Here is a 22,582-nt window from a genome sequence, read left to right on the forward strand (position 1 = left end):
CCTCTCTGGCTCCTGCTCATTCACAGCCTTCAGCAGGACTCAAGACCTGCCTCAAAGCCTGAGTTCTGCTCGTGATAGCGTTTGAGTGCCACAGGTATTAATGAATTATTCATCAGACTTCTCCTGTTGAATCAGGTGGCTTTATTATCTTCATACCTGATGAACTGAAGGACAGAAACAAAGCCAAATTCATACAAAATTATCATAATTTGGTATGCTAGATTTGCAAAGATCTTACAGTCTGATTTTTCAGGGTTTACACAGGATTTTATGTGTTTGAAGCATGAATCCATCTGGTTATAATAACAGCCAGCACAAATCAGGCTCATTATTTAGGAAAGGAGGAATGAGTTGCTCTCAATGAATATCTTACCTTATGCCACCTTTCCCTGACAGCAAGAAGCACAGTGACAGAGGAAGAAAACAATCCAGTTCCCTTGGGATGCATGAGATCATCTTCCTGCTTTTTGCATTTTCCTGGTTTAGTCCTTCCTAATATTTGCCATGTGCAGCAGCTAGAGCAGCACCTGGAGAGACAGCCTCCTCCTTCCCTACCTCACCCACCCACATCCTGGGGAATACTCCTTTGGAGCACAGGAAGATGGGGACACAGCCTTCATCACTAGTGCAGTAGCATGCTTTATGGGCTGAAAAGTCTACCATGATACAACAGAGAAACAGTTGCACCAAAAAAATCACCCTGTAGATGCTGGAAGTCAAACTGGGCTGTAGGAGCCACAGGAAGGCAGAGCAAGCTCACTCAGCATACGCAGGTGCTTCTGAGGACACAGCAGCCCAGATACAGCTGGTCTCTACAGAAAATAGATGGGCCAGAGAGTTTTCAGAAATGCATGGCTTTTCACTGGGGCAGCTCTAGTCAGGCTGAGTGGAATTATACAAACTTTGATTCCTATCTCCAACATATAAGCTTGCACTTTCCAACTACCCATCTGTCAGAATTTTGTTCAGTGTGGTCAAATCAGTGGTGTTTGTTTTTTCCCTAATCTTCTCTTTGGAAATGAATGACCCACTTTAGATGAAACATTAAAACAGCCCAAGGCATATTTTCAGCTTTGAAAACCCCAGCTTGCGCAGTTAACATACGGATCAACTTTGGAGCAGGCACAGAGGAACTGAAGTTTTGAAACTAGTGGCTCTAGTGTAGCAATGAGGTTGGATTTAAGGAAAAGATACCAGAGTCAGGCTAGTGATCAAGTCACAGGATTTCTAGCTTCTCTTCTTGTGTTGAGTACCACAGATGTGCCATTGTGCTGCTGTTTGAAATCCCAGAGACAACACAAGACCTGTACTGCACCAGAAGGCTTCACTGGAAGAGCATGAAGGTCCCCAAACACTATTTTCTTCCTCCCTCCCTCTCCCAAGGCCAAAGCAAGCTCCAGATCTCTTGTGTTTCAGCTATGGGCTAATTTTTATTTCTTTCCTCCAAAGAAGACTTCAACACATAGGAGAGACCTTACCATACAGACTGCCATACTCATCCCTATCTTCAAATTTCATCTCTCACTCCTTTAATCTGACTCAGAAAACAAGCCTTTATTAGAAAGCATCTGCTTTCACCAAGCTCCCCAGCAGAACTGCAAGGGCCCAGAAAGCCTCTAACACATCAGCCCTGGCTCTACCAGTCTTAACACTTGGAGCATTGACCAACATTTCCGGACATCCAACAGCCCTGGCTTCCAGTCAGACAAATATCTAGGACAGAAGTCCCTGTCTTCTGCATGCTGGTGATGTTGTCCCCTCAGCAGATGGCTTGTTCCTTATCCCTTGATGTCCTTACATGAGGGCAGCACAGCCCTTTATCAGCAGTAGGGGAGTGAGATACCAGGTGGACTGCCCAGCTTTCTGGGCTTGTTGGGATGAAGCATCAAGCAAGCAGGACTCAGATATGATGAGGTACCAGCTCAACAAGGCAAAGGTCTTTCCTCTTGAACTGATAGATTAAGAATCCCTGGGTTTATAAATTCCTACAAAACAATGTGTTTTGAGAAGTGGGAGGTCTTTTCCATTTTATAACTTTCTTCTCCATTATGAAATCACTGGTAATGATGAACATGGGCAGTAGATAAGTGAAACTGTAGAGAAGGAGAGAAGTCACAGATGCAGCTCTAGAGAGAAGGATGTGTTATAAGGGGTGGCAGTGATTCCACCTCCCATAGGAAGCAAAGAAATAAGTAGGAGCCTTGCAAGTAGAGTGGGATGGATTCAAGTGGAAACCCTTTGGCTGCAGAGGTGGTGTAAGTCCAAAGGGACATTCATCTGGGATCGCATCATAGTCAAATCACCTGGTCACCCTGAGTGTCCACACCAAGCTGTTTGTGGTTGTAGGGTAGCAAGTGTGGGACCAACCAGACCAAGCCAGTGACTCAATGATAAACTGGCCAACTGTGTGTCAACTTCAGGGAGGGAAATCTGAGTCTTGCCACCCACTTCATCATTTGGGAGGAGGAAAGAGATCTAATCCTGCAGATAGCTTTCTCCATGCTCCCAGAGTGATTTCCCTTGGCTTGGAGGTTCTCCATCCCCCACATTCTCTTTCCACTCCAAACTCTGCCAACTCTCACTCCATTTGAATTAATTTTAAAGGTACTTTTTAAAGCCTCTCAAAAAGGGTTTCATAATGTGTTCCAACAGGAGCCATTGGAAAAAAAAAATCCCCTCCTTTATTATCCCAGCCGGAGAATGCTGTTTCAGTGCTCCATAAAGCGGTTGTGTATCATGCCCAGAGGGTCTCTGCTGCACATTAAAGCCCAGGGTGAGTGAAATGTCAGCTACAGTTCAGCCAAGATGGGATACCTTAGGCTTTGAGATGCAGTCTGTGGCTCCCTTAATGTCACCCTGTCTTCCTAATGGGTATAAAACGGACACAGGGGGCACCAAATGATGAACAATTAACATCAGAGGTTGTATTCATCCTTCCTCCCTCTGGAATGTCACCACTCCTAAAACAGTACAAACTGGCAGACAAGACAGATGCAGGGGCCAGCTTTGCTAGTAGAAGCATGAAAGCACATGGAGAGGACACATATCACTGCCCCATGTATGCTAGAGGCTAATTTCTTAGCAAATCTCATAGAATTTTACAGGTACCAGCTGGTTAAACCGAAAGATTGATGACTGGGATCAATCACCCTGCAACCTTTCTATTCATAGGCATCAGCCATTCTTCCTCCCAAGCAGGATTATTCCAGAAACACAATGTGGAGAACACAAAGCACACTGAAGGAAGGTAACTTCTCTGTAACAGCCAAGAGGCAGGGAAAAAAAGCCAGGACTGACAAGAGCTGAGCTCCTGTCCTCAGCACTAGACTGAGTGCCCAGGCACTCACTCCCTTGAGTCTGGCTGTGACATTGTCCTGTCTGACACCTTGCCCAATGCATTGCCTTGGATGTGTGCCTGGCTAATGAGATGACAGGAGACAGACATGAGGAATGAACCTCACATGGCTAATCCTCTACCTTTCAAGTGAACAAAAAGCTCTGTCAACAGCCCTCAAACAAAAGGAAAAATAAAAGGATAGCTTATATTTAGCTGATGCTGTGGAACCTGCAGGCTGCATGCTAATTAGCTGGGAAAAGTAAGAAGCTCAACCTGAAGCATGGGGAAGAAGAGAGGGCTTAAAACAAAGATTTTATTCTAACTGTTGAGACTGTAGAAAATTATTTCTGCTGGGTTGTTTGCTTGTTTTCTTGTTTTTATGGGAAAACAATCATAAGGACTTAAATGGATAATGACAGTCTGGTAAATACCCGATCTCCAAGAGCTGTTCCATTTCACACTTACTGTTCCTGATTGGGATTGCCAGTGGATAGCTTGTTGAGTGGACAGCAGCAAGGCCATGAGTTGGTGCTGCTGACCTTGATCATATGGCACAGGCACTGTGCTTCCTAATCCCTTCATTTAGATCAGAGCTGTGTGTCACCTCCAGGCAGGAGGAAAGCCAGGTTAGCATCTGGTGTCAACCATAGAACAGTCAGTGCTGTGATAACAATGGATAGTATTTCCCATGTTGTTTCCTAAGGCAGCATATCAAAGGTAAGGATGATTCTCTGCTTTCATTTGGCTTTTACTATGAATAGAACAGAGGTCCTCTCTGAAATGATGTGGCATTGTGACAAGTTCTCCAAGCAACACTCTCACCTTAAGAAGCTCTGCACCTGAGCAGAAGGCCCACTTGTCAGGGAACACTGAGCAGAGCTCTTCCTGAAGTCAGTGGAAGCAGGAAAGAAAATACTTTTCTATTCCAGTGTCCAAGGGCTTTTCTATTCCCCTTAACTCAAATATTAATTCAATTAGATCTGGTCAAGTCAAGGTAGGTCTCTGGTTTGGTTTGGCTGAGGCTGAACTGATGGGGTCTGTTTGAATCTGGTCTGTTTTGGCCATAGCTTAGCTTTTTTGGATTTCACAGAGTTTGGTTTGGTTTGATTTGCTTCAGCATCCCTCAGCAACTCACAACCAAAGGGGTTTTGCAGGTTGGCAGGTTCCACAACGTGAAACCCCAATGAACACAAAATGAGAAAGAATTTATTTTCTGAGCAGAGTCAAAACCATAAGAAGAAAACACAAAAACCCTTAGGATAAATTCAGATCACTGCAACTAGCCAAGATAACAATGGGCTCAGCAGCAGCCTTGGAAAACTCAGGATGATCTGCTAGGAATGACAATAAGATCAGCTGCTGCTTTAATCAACAGACTGAACACAGTAGGGGGGCTCTTCTAATTTGCTTTAGGCTAATAGCTTCCAGTGACTTTTCCCCAGGGCACAGTGAAGCCTAACCCCTCTGTTCCCTGACTGGAGGAGAAAGACGGACATCCCCTGAGGGTGCCAGTGTGGGACTGTCTACAGCTCAGTGGGAGAAACCCCTTGTCCCAGATGCCTGGGGGGGACCATGGAGGATGCCACAAAGTGTTGGAAAACCCAGTCAGGTTTGGCCATACAATGGGCCACATTAGAGCACAGCAGGGAAGAAGCTCACCAGTAACTGTGATCCACCACACACTCAAGTCTTTTATCACCCAATCAGCCTTATCAGGTTCATGCCTCATCTCAGCTCTCCACTGCCTGGTGTATTCCTCTGCACCCTTTTCTCACCTGTCATGGAGGCAGGAAGGAGTCTCTCCTCTGGACATTACTGAGGAAATAAATGATACAATAACAGTGATAATAAAAGCAAACCCTTATTTCTCCTTCATCTGCCAAAGAAATGATGCAGTGTGTGGGTGCCTGAATGCACCAGCTTGAGGACTCAGATAGCTCTAAAGTTTGCAGAGCTGCCTTTTGCTCTGTGTGAGCGTGGGCTGCCTCATACACACAGAGGCTTAGGAGCACCTTGGATTGCAGTGACCTTGCTGTCTGTGAGGCAACAGTCCCAGCTCAATTTGAGAGGTTCTGGCACTTTGTACACCGGACCAAGGCAAAGAGAATTGCAGTCTAATGAGATGCTCGTCCCAACTGGCATGCTGCTCAAGGAGGGAGCAGGCAAAGGAAGCTCTGACAGTAAAAGGCAGAGAAATTAATAGGAAGAACAGCAAGGCAAAGTGACAGACCTGGTGCCTCCCTAGATAACAAGGGGGCAAGGAATGGAAATGAGGAATGGAAGGGATAAGGCGGTAAAGGTTAATGTAGACTGAATGCTGTGTTGAACAGATAGCATAGTTAAAACCAGGTGAACAGCTGGTGTGCTCTAGAAATCTCCATAACTGCTGAAACAAGAGACACTGTAGAGCTGTAAAGGCTGCCAGGGACCCCAGGTCATAGGCTAGAAAACAAAAGCCTCTGTGCTTGGGTGGGAAACTGCAGCTCTGTCACTGGGCACTCAGGTTACCTGGATTACAGCCCTGTCGGGGCCGGTCATTTGCCCAGACACACAGCCTCTGTCGGATGCTCAGTCTCAGCTCAGAAGTTTTCTACAGCAGACAGTGGTGGGTAATGGGGCCAGAGGAGAGTGGCCACTGAATCCAGCATGCGAGTTCACTGAATCCATCCAGAGGGATGCAGCAGAGCAAGGGTGGGCCGAGGAGCCTGGGATGACTGTCAGGACAGAGTGGGACTAGTGCAGAGATCACATCACCTGCACAAAGAACAAAAGTTTGGACAGAGAGACATGGGTGAGGCAAGGGAAAACCATGACTGGAGCAAGGGTTACACTCACTGAGCACAGAATCCACTCCCTGTTGCCAGCTCTGGCTCCCACACTCCCAAGTCTTCTTCCCCCAGGATTCTGGGCCAGCAGGGTCCAGAGGAACATTTTAGACAGCAGACCCTGCCTGCAATAGTAACTGACTGTGCGGAGCCACATCTGAGCCATGACTCTCCCTGCAACCTTTCCCCTTCCCTCCACATCATCCCCTCCAGACTGCACTCACTGCCTGGCTCCTTTCCTGCACAAATCATTTTCTTGAGCAAACACAATTTACAGGGATGGCAAAGGGGGGGCTGCGGAAGGAAAGGCTATTATTGTTCTCTCTGAGTAGAGTGGGCCTCATTATGAGCTCTCTCCATGGCTGGTCAATATTGCTTCCCTAGAGGCTGAGGGACATTTCATTATTCTTCACATTACCTTGTTCATCTCCTCCACATTTCAGGGAGTATTTATTGAATGCTTTGCATAAACAGCTTTGGAGCAGAATAGCACACAGAAAGAATGGACAGAAAATACTCTTGACTAACATGGAGTAAGCAAGTGGGGTCTTCCAGTGTCGTCCCCAGTGGCCAGCAGCTGTCACCTTCCGCTGTGAGTGGTATCGCTATCCTTCTCTCACACTGCTGGAGAAACCAGATTCCTCCTTCTGCTCTGCTCTGGCACTGCATACAGAGACAGGAGTGGCAGTGAGGATGAGGGAGAAGAGTCTGTTTCTGGTTTCAGTCCTGAGCCACAGAAAAAGTCTTCCATCTACACTATAGACACACCACAAGCCCCAAGATGGGGTGGAACGCAAACTCATAAAGGACCTTCTGTTCAGATTACAATAAGATGTGTTAAACTGCTGCTCACCATGATTATTTTCCAATTACACTTCAGTTTAGCTCAATTACTTTCCCATTACTGTTCAGTGAATCTTCTCCATTTTTCCCTTTAAACGGCAGCTCTGTGTTTTTTCCTTCCCTGAGGCCAGCTCTGCTGTCTGACCCTCTGACAGAGCAGCAGAGAACAGGTCTTAAGCACCCCATGGGTCTTCAGCTCGGCACTTGATCCCAGAGGGGCTGAGATACCACACAAACTGCCCCTCCAGGGTGGGAGCTTCCTTTATTCACCCTTACTTAGGCCCTGGGAGTTTTCTGTTTCCCCCATTCCCGATCCTGCATCCCTCCTTTCCCTGGCCTTGGATTCAAGGCCCTTAGTGCAGAACTGCCACCCATCAGGGAGGCTCACAAGCCCCGAGGGCTCAGAGCAGCTCTTCCCTTTGCAAGGCAACAACAAAGCTCAGTGGGCATTAGTCCCTCTTTCCTTTTGTTCAGTAACCCTCATCTCTCCCTCTCCCTGCCTTTGCACAGGCCTGGGAGACATAGGGATTTCGCTTTGTTTTGAATACATCCCTATTTAGGAGGTTAATTACAAAAGCTGTAATTCTATGGCCCTCCTAATGTTAAATGGAACAAAGGTTAATTGATGTGATTACTGCTCATGAGCTGAATTGCAGTCCTTAGTGGGATGGATGATTTCAGGCATATGGACCGCAATTATTTCTCCCTCTTGGCTAGTCAGTGTTCTGCTTAATCCATAGTAGGGACCTAATGATACCTAATGGCATGAAGATAAAGCAGTGAATAGTTACATAACTTTCTGAAGTTTAGTGCTCTTAGAGCTGAGCTGACTACCATAGGGTCTTTTTTGAGCAACAGACATGAAAGTGCAATAATGGTCATATCAGGTAAAAACAGAGACCAATCTCACTCAACACCCTGTCTCCAACCAGCAGCAGATGAACGCAGGGCAAGTGTGCCATTGATTACTCTCCCAGCCAACTTTGGCTTCCAGACATCCTAAATCACATGCAGCATTCCTGCCTTTAATACTTCACAGTGGACTTTTCCTTCACAGAGTTGCCCACTCACATTTGGAATGCTCCAGATGCCCACTGCCCAGGTGTTCCACAGCTCATCAATGCCCCTGCTATGGTGGCACTTCCTCTACTGTCTTGTGTAACAGCCACCTGCCAGTTCCTTCTGACCTCTCCAGTCTTGATGCTGGGACAGAACAATTGCTCTTTGTTCTCCTTCTCCATAGTATTCACAATTTGATAGCTACTCACTTATCTTTTTGAGACAGAAGAATCCTAGCCCAGTTAATAATTTTTCACACCCAAGTCATTCCCCACTTTGGTCATCCTTGCTGCTCTGTTCCTCTACTATATAAAAGGCATTTGAGTTGGAGAAGCTGAGCTGTATGCCCTACTTGGCACACGGGCAACGTCAAAATGATGTTCTCTGCTTTGCTTTATTTTCCTTCCTATGGCTGGTTTAGCAGGAGCTTTCTCCACCTCCAAACCATCTCACTGAACTGCCATGCAACAGGCTCAAAAGTATCACATTGGGTTTGCAGCAGATACATGGCCCTCTGTGGTGTGAGATATGGATGAAGAGCTTAAAGAAATGTAACAGACCCTCCTGGCACGCAGATATAAAAAGAAACTCCTGCACTCAGGTCTTCCAAATCAATTGTGTCCTCACAAACAGCTCATTCATTGCTGTCAGTTCTCCATAAGAGCTATAAAACGGGTGAATTAGAGCAAAAGATACCTGACCAGTGCCAAGTTACACCCAGATATAATTCTTACAATGTACACAAAGCACAGTTATAGAAAGACCTACGGATTTTCCTTGTCCCCTTCCTCTGTACATTAAAATCCTCTTTGGGCAGAGAATAAGCACAGGAGGGACTCTAAGCCTCAAAGGAATCAATATCTGAGAAGTTAGTAAAGCAAAGAAACTGTACTTTCTCTCACAGTGGGCATATTTCAGCATTACAATTGCAGTCACTGGATCCAGTCATTCTAGATATACAAATATTGAAATTCCACACTGTATTCCCATGGGTTGCTGGAAAGACCATTTCCTCCAGCCATGCACTAGAATTTCAGATGTGTTCTCTGAATTTCAATGATGACCATGCAGACGAACAAAATAATGCACATTTTTGATGGCACATTTGGCTAGAATGGCATATTAAATTTACAAGAATAAATTCAATTAGTAGAATCAGTCATTCCCCAGCATTTAACTTATTTACACTGAATAAACACATCAGACAAGCCACTCTCCAGAGATTATGCACAAATGCTTGGCAATGGGAATGTACTCCTTGGTGCGTGTGAGTATAATGGGAGGAAATTGGAAATTAATAATTTTTTTCAAAATAATAATTATTTTGCATTTATATCAAATATTGCATTCAGTGATCTCAAAGCAGGTGAAGACCGGTGAAGCAGGTGAAGACGGGTGAAGAGTGATACAATGCTGCCTTTTTGGAATCTTGAGCATTTGCTTATATGACCTTATATCTATAGCATCCCAGTATTTTACTAACTGCAGTACATAGGCCCTGAATACAGAACTCCAGCCATCCTGCAGGCACTTTCTCTCTGCCCAAGCAAAGGCACTCTACGGTCACAGATACCACAGAAAGAGCAAACAGATCTACAGGCACACAGTGGCTCTTTGCTAGGGCAGAGCTCTGTGCAGGGCAATTGCTTGGATGGTGCTGGGGAAGAAGCCAGGCTTCACTGATACAGAAGGAAGAAGAATAATATCCAGAAGATCCTGCCAAGCAGTCCCAACAGATGTTGTCTTCAAATCCGGACATCATTCTAACCTCAAAGGGCTTTGGCACAGAGAGGTAGGGTGTCCAATCCAATCTTATTTTCTGTTCTTATACACGGACCTTTTTTCCTCACCGCTAACAGTGAGCAAGAGCGAGATAGCCTCACACACAGCCCTGCTTTGTCAACAAGGCAGTGTGGTTTTGTTGAGACAATACACTCATTCTCACCTGTTTCCTAGCAGCCTGAAAGAGCCAGGAGCTTGCCAACCTCTACTGTCACCTTTAGATTTCTCTTAGGTCCCTTCTCATGCTTACATACTTTCCTCTTGCTTCCTGGTGAGAGCTGCTCTCCTCTAGATGAGCAGAAACCCCAGCAGATGCTCATGCTTCACATACTGGGGCTGAAGGGAGGAGGTGTGATTCAGCTGGGGCTCTGTGAGTCACTGTCTTCATTAGGAAATGCAGATGGGAATGCTTGAACTCTTCACAAATGGCTGTCACCGCACGGCTGACTGATGTGTGGCGAGGGGGATCACACTGAACTTGGTAGTGGAGAAGAGCTGTATTTTATCGACTGGCTCTTCCCTCCCTGCTCTCCACCACTGTGCTTTTTGTTTTCAACACCACAGGCCTCCACTTTGCTTCCAACTAATGGCTCCTTCAGCAAGTCCCTTTAATAGGCTGCTTGAAAGGCACAGTTCCACTGCAGAGGGAGGATGAGATCAAACAGGAGGGAGAGACAGGAGGGAGGATGAAGAGGGCAAGTGGAGATCAGGAAGGAGAGATGGAAGTATGAGAAGGCAGTGAGGGGGAGACAGAAGGAGGGTTGGAAGGTTTATTTTCAAGTTGTTAACAGCCTAGTCCAGAGCATACCTTCCTAATCCTGCCCAGAGATACTGGGGTCTTTGACCATGAGTAGAGAGGAAAGCAGAAAAGTGAGGCAGGCAAGCTGGCTGTAGTGCCAGCAGCAGGACAAAGGGTGCCTCCCAAAGAGATGCTGTTCTTTTTCCTGTAAGTGAGATGCCAATCACTCAGTGCTCTGGTTTCCCCAATGTGGACTCTCTTCAATCCTCCCCCTACTGGAAAGCTGGTCCTGTTCCTGCCTTCCCAGCAAGAAAGGGGCCTAGGGGACCCTGCTCCTTTGGGTGCCAGTAGTGTTTGGAGAGAGGACAACCAAGGCAGAGCAAATCCATGAACTTTTCTGTTCTCTGTCTGCAAGTTCATTTGCTCAATCGAGCCTTGGCCATGGCTTAGCAGAGATGCCCAGGGTCACTTTATCTTGCCTCTTTGTTTGGGCAGGCAGTCAAGCAGCTAGTTGTAGAAACAACAGGATTTTCTCTTTTATGCGTGCATGCAAAATTAAATGAGATTTGAACTCGTTGCTGGATCTGCACCAAATGAGCCCCTCAGGGCATAAGCTGTCAGGCAGTTGAGGAGGGGCTGCCAGCACAGTAAGAACTTTCCCTGCCAGAGCAGCACAAGCAGCACGGCCAGATGATCACCCCCACTCCTCCAGATCACCAGCTGCCAGAAGGCTGCCTGGGCTGCCTGCTGCAGAAGCTGGTGGTCTCTGTCCTGCTTCCTCCTCCACCTGTGTTGAGAGCAAGAGGCATGGGACATGCACCTCTGCATGCCCAGAGATGCATCTCCAGCCCACACCAGTTCACCCGCTCCCCAGCCTTCCAAGGGAACTTTGGTGTCCCTCACAAAACTCACTGGACTCAGACTCCTCTCATGAATTCTGCTTTGAGCCAGCTTCAGGAGCATGAGGGTCTCCTTGGTCAGCTCCATGAGGAACATTCAGTATTGTCCAGAAACAATATCTGCCTTGCAAAGATGCTGGTGGTGGCTTCCAGGAGTCTGAGACTCCATCCTCTTGGCTGTCTGCCCTAGGAAATCCATCCCTGGCTGTCTCAGCAGCCAACTGATGCCTTGTTATGCTGTGCCCTGAAATCTGCAATGAAGGAGAGGTACTAAATATGGATCTGCTCTGCAGACATGACTCACACTCCAGCAGGGTCGTCCTGCTCTCTGTGTGTTCTCAGGACTTGCTTTTCTTAGCCCACTGTTTTCCCCTGCTACTGTCCTTCCTATCCACCCACCCTCCTGCCAGGGCTGCCTAATGTGAGCATGAAGATAATGAAATCTCTTCTGGTTCTTAAAAGCACTACTTGTGCACAAATTTCCTATTTGAACCACCTCCAGTGGGTACCACAACTTGTAGCTCCTGCCCTTTCCCAGCCAGGCTAGGTCTAGCAGGTAGTCGATTCTTACCTTCCTCCTGCCAGGTCTGCTGGTTCTTGCTGAGGTGCAGAACACCAGGACTAACACCTGCAGTGCCAGGCTCCCCATGTGCAGGTAAAGAATGAAGGCAGGAGAAGCCCTTTACAATTAGGGCTGTCTAATTTTGTAGCTGGAGTACTTATGGACATGGGTTTAGTGCTGTACTTGGCAGTGCTGGGTTAATGGTTGGACTTTATGATCTTAAAAGTCTTTTCCAACCTAAATGATTCTATGATTCTAACAGCCTGGACAGGCTGCACCAGTTTCTGCTGAAGACACTTGCTCCATAACCCAGCCTCATGACATCCCCACATCCATGAGGTTGCTCTGTGTAGCAGCTGGCTGGGAGCAGTCTCTTTCTCCAGCCTCCTGTACTGGCTGCTGGCAGTGGGGCCTGAGGACATCTCCATCTCTGGGAATGCTGACACAGAAATCAAAGACTGACCAAGTCGCCAGGCTAAGCAGGGTAAGGAGCATGCTTCCCAGTTTCATTGCCTGGAGAAGCAGTCCCTCCATCCCCAGGCCCAGAGAAGGTAGGGGTGAGTGAGCAACAGCTGGCTGAGCTCTCCCTCACCACCTCCCCACCTCACAGCACAGTGCCATGATGGTCATGAGGCAAACTAAGTAGACCAGGGCTTTTCTTTCAAGCACATCCCACATTTCCAGGGCAGGAAGGCTACAAGACTCTTAGAAAAGGCTTCAGGTATGTCCTAATGCCAAGCCCCCTAGCCCACCCTCCACAAGGAGCCCTGGACTTTGAGGACCCTACCCCTTCTCTAGAGGGATCTATGGGAGAAGTTTTGCTGGAGAGAACAGCACTTCAGAGAGCAAGAGAGACAGTGAGAGAACTTGTTAGGAAGAAAAATCAAAGCGCTGTATATGCTAATGGAAGGATGAGGTGAGAAAAGACAGCATCCCAGACAGGCAGTAGGGTCTCCTCCCTCCTGCTCCCTCGGGGGTTCATTACAGGTTGGTATTTCCGAAACTGCACAGCCGTCCAATCTGATGTCACTCCCTGCCACCCCGCATATCAACAAATCCCTTCCCACGGGATCCTAGTTAATTTGCTTCCTATCTATTGATCCCTGTGGCAAGTCACCATTAGTGGCTGCTCCGCCTGCCTCTTCCTTCTCACTCTTCTCTGTGCTGTGGAGGAAGGAGAGCTGCGAGCTCATTACTGGAGAGAGACATTTAGGGGTGACTGGAGATGAAAGGTGCCAAATTGCTCCCTGGGCCCACTCCCCATCAGAGACCCACGTTATTTATAAAGCCGGCAGCATCCCCCGATTAACGAATGATTCCAGGCTCCCTCTTCCCTGCACTCAGCATATTGATTAGCCTTTGTTTGCTGCTTTATGAACCCGTTCGGTAATGGGCTGGGAGTTTGTAAATGCTCATTGGATTTCCTTTTACATCTGTCTGAACGTAGGAACCACTGAGTGTTTACGAGGGGGAGATTTACAGCCCTGCTGCCATGGGTAGCATACTTCACTGATGGCTGAGAGTGGGGTCACCTCTACCCCGCATCACATCTCTATCCCGCTCCACCTTGGCTCCTCCTCTTGGACAGGGCATGATTTGCTGAGGGAAAAGAGGGGATGGATCAAGGAGGTTTGGGTGGCTCCTGCCCTTTGTGCCTTATGCAACACTGGTGGCTCCCAGGCTGAATCAGCCAGGGCTGTGGATGGGACCAGAGGATACCAGGTGACACCTTTCTGCTCTCTCTGGATGGTCTTACTCTGATAGCTCTGCCCAGTGGTGCCAGCTCTGTAGTGGCCCCTGTGGGATGTTCCTCCACCTCTTGCTGACATGTCCCCATGGCTCTGTGAGGTACCAGCAGCACCCCCACCCTCTGTTCCATCCCTGATTCTGGAAGGAAGGAGAAGGCGCCAGTCCCAAGGAGACAGATGGACAGGTGACCTATGGCAGGCAATTTTCTAAGCAGCTGACAGAAGAAAAGCAGATACTACATGTGTCTAAGGGATGGTCCCTCCAGTGCCACACACAATGTTCCCATGGGTATGGCAGGAGAAGTCTGGGTAGTAATGCCAGAGCCTTGCCACAAGCCATGGCAGATCAGACCCTGTCAGTTGATCCTTTTGCTCTCACTTACAAAACATTTTATTATTTCCCCACTCTGCAAGTCTCTCCCATTATTTTGGATTCAGTGAAATGGCAGGTGGCTGGCATTACCCTCAGGAGGAAAAGAGGCTGGGTTGCCTGATATATATTACATGTTCAGTTCCATTTGCTCAGCTGTAGATCTGCCTGTCCCAGACTGTACTAGGCCATCCATCCTCTTACTATCAGACACAGCCAGAACAACATTGTTTACTCCTAAAAGTTTGATAAAACTGACTCTGAGCCCAAGGTGCTCTTCCCACTGGGTATACCCTCCAGTTTCAGACTGCAGAACCTCTGCTTCCTTTCCTCACCACAGTTTGATTTATGAAGTTGTAAGGTTTCGTTTCAATGTCGCTGAAGTGGTTGTTTCAGGGTCATTTTGGTTGCAGATTTTCCAGTTTGGAAGTGTTGAAGTGTCCCTCACAGAGCTCACAGCAGCCTCTGGTGCAAGAGAACCTCCCCTGCCCACAGATACATCTCTGTTTTTCGAGCCGAGTGCCATTCTTTCAGCAGAAAGTCAGTAGAAACCTATTAGAGCCGCTTGAGTTGGCTATTGCTGGGAAACTATCGCTTGTACAGAGCTAATTTATTGCTTTTTCTGGCAGTGCTCTGATGTATTGCTTTTGCTTGCAGTTCACTGGATCTTTCCAGGGAGCCACAAGCCTAAACTAACATTGCAGATGTTTTCCAGGTACATGGTATTGTTACCCACATCCCTTATTCAGAAAGCGGGACAGTAAAAATAATAGGTTTGATGCAGAATTCTTGGAACAGTGAAGCAATAATAAAAACAGGACTCTCCAGCTTCCATGTTGCTAGGAAAGTGGGAATCTGATTTGTACCATTTAAAATGGAAAAGGTTAGGCACTTAGAGCACTTTGAGATATGTCTTGGGGCTCTTGTCTGTGAAACCGGGAAAGCATTTCTGTGGTGTGAAAGACATGGGAACAGCATCCCTGTCAGCCAGCAGAATCCCACCACCTAATCTGGATTCTCTTCTAGTGCAATGGGAGTCAGTTTGGCTGAATCCTGTCTGGTCCTAGTACTCATCGGAAGACGTCTACCTCCAGGCATCAGAGACCTTCACCCTCATACATCTTGCTCAAATGCTGCAGGACACAGCATTTGGCAAACAGCGGAAATCCCACCCAAAGAGGCAGGAATGTCCACAGTCATGATACTCTTTCCCCACCAGTTGCCATATACCCAGCACACACCAAAAGCATAGGCATTTTATCCAGGTATTTCTTCACAGATTGCACCTACCTTCATTACTGTAGCAAGACACAATTCCAAAGAATTTCCACAGAGCAGACCCTATTCTTTGGTTCTGCTGTCTTAAAAATCCCACTGTGGAAGTAGCTGGAGTTGTTTTTTTTTTTCTCCAGGGTTGCAAATACCTGCTGTTCTCACTGAAGAAGGAAGCTCGCACTATTCTCTGGACCATGTGTACACACTGAGGCAATGCTCACATCCTCAGCTGAATCCTCAGTTGGCTCTGGAATGTGCCAGGAGAACCCAGAAGCCACAGGTAGCATTGGGGAACAGTAACAGGTATTTCTAGTCTGCCACGAGGTTCCCCTCGGGATCAGTACTGATTTGTGCATCCCAGATCAGCTTCAAAGAGAGAAAACTTTTGCTGAAGTTATATCACTGATAGCTGATAATCATCCAGGATCTCCTGGTGCTTTCTGGAAGAAGGGCTTCAGTGTCCTCATCAAGCTACAAGTGAAGTGTTGGCCTCACAGAGTCCTGAGGATTGTCACAAAAACTTCAATGTTTGTAGGGACTCCCCTCTAATCAATGTCTGATTATCCATGCATGGGAAACAGGGTATAACTTGCATCACTACAAGAGCAAACACAAGTCAATGCAAAAATCATTCTATAGCTAAGACAGAAGACTAACAAGAAGTTATTTATCAGATGACATAGCTGCTCTAGGCTTACCAATGATGCTCAAATCCTATTAAGATTCCCAACTCCCCCTGAAACACCAAGAGAAAATCTGACTGGAAGAAGCTTTATTGATCAGCAGAAAACAAAGTCTTGTGGAGGCTTTCTACTAGATCAGCAATGCCCAAGGGGACCTCATGAAGACTGATTCACCAGAGATGGAAATAGGGAGCTAGAGACCTCATTTGGGAATTTTTCATTCTCCCATCTGGAAACATAACAGAGTAAAGATCCTCAATGCCAATTAATTTAAGGCTGGAACAGAAACTGCCATCCATCCATAGCAGAACCATAGAAAACTCATCCAGGGACTTGTATCAGGAAGCCAGAGAATGGATTTGTGGCTCTCTTCAACAAAGTTGCCTGTGTTTTTCTATCTCTCAAAAATTCCAGAAGTCATAAAAACAGCTGACACCTAAATTTTCCTTTTTAGTGCATGCAACACAAGGAAGGAATATGTTTGTGCATAGAATCCACAGATAACCCAAAGCATACTGAGATGCTTTTTAGAAGGGTTCTGACTGGAAGCCAATAGCATTTTTATGAGAGGTTTTATCTACTGAGACTTTAAAAAACTTCCTGCATTCCCTCAAGGGTAACTCATTCCCTAGAAGCTGCAGCAAGGTCTCTGGAATAAACTACACCAAAGAAACACTGTAATTTGTCAGCACCTTCATTTCTGTCTATAGCCTATCCTGCTGCAGCATCCCAATCCATCCACTCACATATCTAGTCACATTCAGGCTGCGAAAAGATTACACAAGTTCAGGGGACCTTCAGAGCTGACTTTCTGAGAAAACAAGTTTCTTTTTATACCCATTTATTTTTCTTTGCAAACGAGACGCAGAGGCACTTCTGACCACTGCCCTTTCTGCAGCAGCAGCTGACAGCAGCATGTTTCACCTGAAGTCTGTGACTTTGTCCTTCCTAAGAGTGCTTCAGAGTTTTCACCATCAGGCAAGCCAAAGATCAAAACTGTGTTGGGTAGGGAGAGAAAAGTAGCTCAGCTGCTGTAAGACAGTGGAAGGGGGAGAGCAGAAAAACACCTTTTCTTCACCAGAAATTACTGCATTCCCAGCAGTCCCATCTAGAAAGACTCTGGCAGCCTGCTCAAGCGCTCCGAGCCTGGCCAGCACTTTGCCCATATCATCACCTTCAAGGTGGAGAGGCTTAGCTCAGGACTCTGAGTTGAATGCTGCTGTAGTGTCTGGGGAGACAAATCATCTATCCCTGGTCAGTCTCGAGCCAAAATTAGGAGGTGCTGATCCTAAAGTAAAAAGCAGACAGCACATAGACTGCCCTTGGGTTGCCTTGGAGTTGTCACACAAACACTGCCAGCATCTTGTGGGACTGCTTCCCACCTGGTATGGCCTGTGAATGATGGAAACATCGCAGGACATGGATCCAGGAACATCTGAGAGATAAGAGATAGCAAAGCAATAGATGAATCGGATAAGATTAGAGCATGAATTGGGCTGGGGTAAGACAGAGGTACCCTGAGTGCTATAAAATGCCACAGAAGGGGAGGCAGCCACGTAGTGGCAGTGTAAAAATCAAAGCCTGGCACTAATGACTGTGATCTTTTTTAGTCTATTGATTAAACTAGTGATCCTTTCCAGCCCTAAATGCTACTAATCTATTGTCCTGGGAATAAACTTGGAGCTGGGAAGAAGTTACCCTTTTAGGAACATTCTTCAAAGTTTTAGTGTCTTTATCATGCTTTTGAAATTTCTTATTAAAAAAAAAGAAAAACGAAAAAAACACAGGAAAGGTGGCACTCCTCTAATAGCTGGGAAACAGAGAATGTGTGGGGGAACAGTGCACCCCAAGTTTAGTTAGTATCCAGCTGCCATCTTAGGGCACACTGACTGAGCTTTCACTGTCTCTCCAAGTGGAGCTGATCCACATAGTAACAAGTAGGAGATATCCAAGTCACGTAACACACATACAGAGACAGGGATACAGATAACCTGGTGAGACAGACTTAAATTATTGAGGCAACTTTGAGGTGCCACATCTTACAGTAGGTAGAGCTGCCACATGTTAGGTGGCGGCTGGGTGGATTTGTTATTTAAAGTATTACAGCAGCTCTTCAGAGCCACATTCAGCCAGCATAGGAGAGGTGCCTACCCTCGCTGTGGTACTTGGTTCTTTCTACAGACCGTACATGGAGCAAGGCTCGGGCAGTAGAGGACCAGCAGAGTCAGGTTGAACCCAGCCAGACCATATGTAACATCTGCAACAGCAGAGACATCCTGAGAATGATGAGAAGGATGGAGACTGGAGTCAGCCAGGAGCAGAACCGGGGCTCCCTTCACTGGAAAGGAAGCACATTAGGATCCTCCATGTGGATGTCAGTGTTGCTAGACTCTTCCCAACAACAAACACATGTGCAGATGTTGACCAGCACGAGCAGTCCATTTTTGTTTCCTCCTTATTCCCTCTGAATCACCCCTTACAAATAAAGATTTTTCTCTCTCTCCTTCCACTTGCTCTTGTTGAAGCCTAGAATCACCCCAGCTTCCTCCCTCCTCTCATGCCTGGGCCAATTTAGTGTGTTAATTAGTGATTAATTAGCAGCACAAATCCCATTCGAAGCCTCAGACCCACTATGATGAATTCCTATGAGGGACCTGACAAATCTTATGTTAATATCTTCCTTTTCTTCATCAAGCAATTACTTCTCACTTCATTTGTCTGCAAAGGCTGAGCCCACACCCTCAGCTTCGGTGCTGGCATGTGCAGTTCGACTTTGTCAATTAATTATTGAATGGCTTAGTTCATGCTGTTAGACTATTAAAAAAAAAAAAGAAAGAAAGGAAGAAAAAAAGAAAAAAGTGAAAGCACCTCCTTAATTATTAAATTTCAACATGTTGGGCATTAGAGCTCTTAGAGGAAATGCTGACACCAGCCTTTCCCTTTCTAAAACTTCCTGCCATCACCTCTGCAGCTGACTGTTTTAATCACAGTGGCACTTCACTTCACCATGCAGAAAATGCAATGAGTCCAGCCCTGATCCACAGACTGATGAAATCAAGGAAAAGATTTACGTCATCTTCAGAGGGACTTGAGTCCTTCCCAAAGACTGATGTGCTCTCAGGACATCAGTGCTTTGAGGATCTACAACCTTTCTGATAAGAAACATTAGGACACTAACTAAGGTAGTTGAGACCAAAGATCCTCCTCCATCAGGATATTTCACAGAGGTTCAGAGCACTAAAAACTTCTGATTATCTTTGCCCTTCCTAACAGCATAGTTTGTCGAACTGCAGTCAGCGAGCCTTGAATTAAGTCCAGAAATGCGCTGTCTAGGCTTTTTTTGTTGATCAAAGAGGTGAGTCCCAATCCTAGTTCTAATTGTCCATACGCAAAGGGAAACTAAGTCTTTCTTCTCTGCCCAAGTTGCTAAAAGGGAGGATTCAGTGCCAAACAGCCCCCTGCTCCCAAACCAAAGACCCCAACTCCTGGTACTTCTCCCTCGGCACTTTTGTTTCAAGAGGTGAGCTCTTGCCTTGTGACTTGCCAAGCTTGAAAAGAACAAGGGCTTGAAGCAGATGTTTCACTTTTGCCTGTCAGGTCTGCTCAGCATCCCACTGGGGAGCTGTGGGCAGAGGTCTGACTCACTCCGCATGAGCGCTGTAACAGCTGACCCATCTCTTCCTGCTCTCCAGCTGACTGCCAGGATGACTGGTAGCTCTAAGTGATGGGCTGCCCCAGGAGACTCACTGATAGTACCCTATTCTACAATCTCTTTTCCTGTCTTCCTCCATGGTTGGCAAAAGAGAAATCTCTCCTGGTAGCAGAAGCAGCCTATGTACCTCCTACTGAGCCCCCTCTCTAGTTTCACTCCATCTCCCCAGCGCATTCAGCTGGAGGAGACATCTCAGGAGCTGTGACCACCATGGTCTTGCATGGTCAACTCCCTTTAGCAACAGTGATGCCTACACCACAGCCTCAAGAGTGGGGCAGCTGCTCACACCTCCTGCATTTACTCAGTCCCAGCCCAGCTGCCAGGATTACTACGCTGCATCCATTTTTTATAGGGAATCAGACTATACAAACTGTTAGGAGGCCTTCCTGGCCCAACTAAATTCAAGTGAAGGCAGCACTTAGGTTCAGAGGAAGGGACTAATATCAGGAAAGGGCTGTGGGGATACCTCCAGCCTGGTCATGGCTGGAGGTGTCCCCACAGCCATGCAAGCCTGTGCAGTGCAGCCAGCAGTGGAGCCCAGGGCATCCAGCACCACAGCACTGCAGTGAGACCCACACTGCACTTCGGGGTGCCAAAAACAGCTACATCATCTGAGAGCAGAGAGTGAGAAAAGCAGCAGGACTGTGTGTGGGAGGAAAGAGGTGAAAAGGAGCAAAGGCAACCTAAGCTTCAGAAAAGCCTCCCTCCCTCTCCTCCACAATGGATTAAAGACTCCAGAGCTGTCTGCCCACCAGTAGGCAAGGAGCATCTGGTGCACAGGCACCAGAGACTGAAGGGGTTGCTTTAACTGCTATGGCTGGGACTTGCTGAGCCTTTCCTTTCACTGACATCCAGTCTGGAGCAACAAAAATGCCCCTCTGTTCCCTCCAACTGACTTGCAAACCACAGCCCAGCACATCAGAGAGAAGCGAGCAATTAAAGAGACAAAGTGCTGAAAAATACATAACAAAAGCCCTACAAATGGGTACTAGGAGCCTGGAGAACAAAGACCACGCATGTTAATGATGAACATGATTCAGTTAATTTTTAATAGTCCATAACAGAAGCGATGGAGAAACAAGTGGGCATCAGACAGGAAACTCTTCCTTTCTTCACAGCACTCTCCTCATCGGAGATGACAGCCTGCCCCCTCCCTTCCCTTCCTGGACTGTCTTCACACCTCTGACCCAAGAAGCTTTCAAGGGAGGCACTGCAGATGGGTGTTTTAAGTTTTATATATGAGCTCTCTGCACCGAGAAATGCAGCCCAAGAGCTCTGAGAAAATCTCATGATGTTTTCAGGAAGTTTAAGCTCAAAGACTGCTTGGTCTGTCTTGAAGGATGAAGGTTTGTGTGCCACGAAGCTTGTTTGAGCCCCTTGCCTCATTGTCTCACTGCAGGAGAGGTACTGTAGCCATGCATATGCTGATATACCAGAGCCAGGGATGTGCATGTTGGCTCCCAGCTGGGCATGTACATGCATATCCCTGAATTTGCATCAGCTGTTCCTTGGTATCCACCAGCACATTACCTTGCATGCATACGTTAGAGTGACACAGCCCCGCGCTCACAGCTTCTGCCCTTCACAGACATCGGCAGAGTCCCTGCAGCGTCCGGGCTGGGAAGGGAGGCACAGAGTTACCCTGAAGACATCCAGTGCTCTGCACAGGTTCACAGCTTCTCTCTGAACTTTCCTTCATTCCTCCACCCTTCCTTGTTCTATCACTGCTGTCTTCTCTAGGATAGTCTTTAGCTATCTAGGCTCCTAACCCTGACTCTTGACTTGCAAAGCCATTTTTTGCGCACTAAACCCCCCACATGAAAATCCCAGACAAGCTGAAGCAAACTGAGATCACGGATTTTGGGCTGAATCCCTCACTCCTGTGCTGGAGGGTGGGTGGTAGAGGCATGTCCTGCAGTGCTGAGCAACATGAACAAGTCTGCCTCTCCACATATACAGTTCACTCTACTTACAGCACCACTGAGAGCCTCACACACCTATATCCCCACCCAGCAACACCTTATCCCTCATCGGAGCCTCTGCTGCCGTACAGGAGAGCAGGGACATAGCTAAATGTGAATGGGACAGGGGATGGGCAGCTGGGTGTGAGTCTGGACTGTAAGCATGAACCAAGAGTTGAACTTGGCAGTGGGAACAGCCACATATGGAGAGCCATGAAACTTGGGATCATAACTGAGCCACTCACTCAGGTCAAGCAGGAGTCTGTCATGGTCACCAGAGCGAGCCCCCAGGAAAGACAGTCCCAGAGAGAGCCCATCACCCTGGCATGAGCTGCATGATGGTGTGAAGGCCACTCACACAGCAGCCTGTGAACCCACATGAGCAGGTGAAGCCCAGAGGAACCTCCACATGTGTTGATGTACCCAATGTGCTTTTCTTGGCTCTCACCAGGTACCTTAAGCCTCCAGGAGCATAAGGTCTATCAGGCAGAGTGGTCATCCCATCTCCACAACAGGAGAAACTGGCACTGCAGATACCAGCCGAGGGGGCTGCCATGGGGAGAGGAGAGGGAGAGGACACATCTTCCCAGGAGCTGCAGCCTGATGAGATGCTGGGGAAAGGACTGTCAAAAACTAATTTAAAAATGTAGTGCTCCACTTGATTTCATGTCTGAACATGTCGCTTAACAGCAATTTAGTCATTCCTTCCCACCTTCTGCTGAGGCACTGACACTTTTTTAATAAAAATACGTACAGGAGTTTCAGGCACTTTATTAAGTGCACAGCA

The sequence above is a fragment of the Pseudopipra pipra genome, chromosome 3, assembly GCF_036250125.1.
Source record: "Pseudopipra pipra isolate bDixPip1 chromosome 3, bDixPip1.hap1, whole genome shotgun sequence".
NCBI lineage: Eukaryota > Metazoa > Chordata > Aves > Passeriformes > Pipridae > Pseudopipra > Pseudopipra pipra.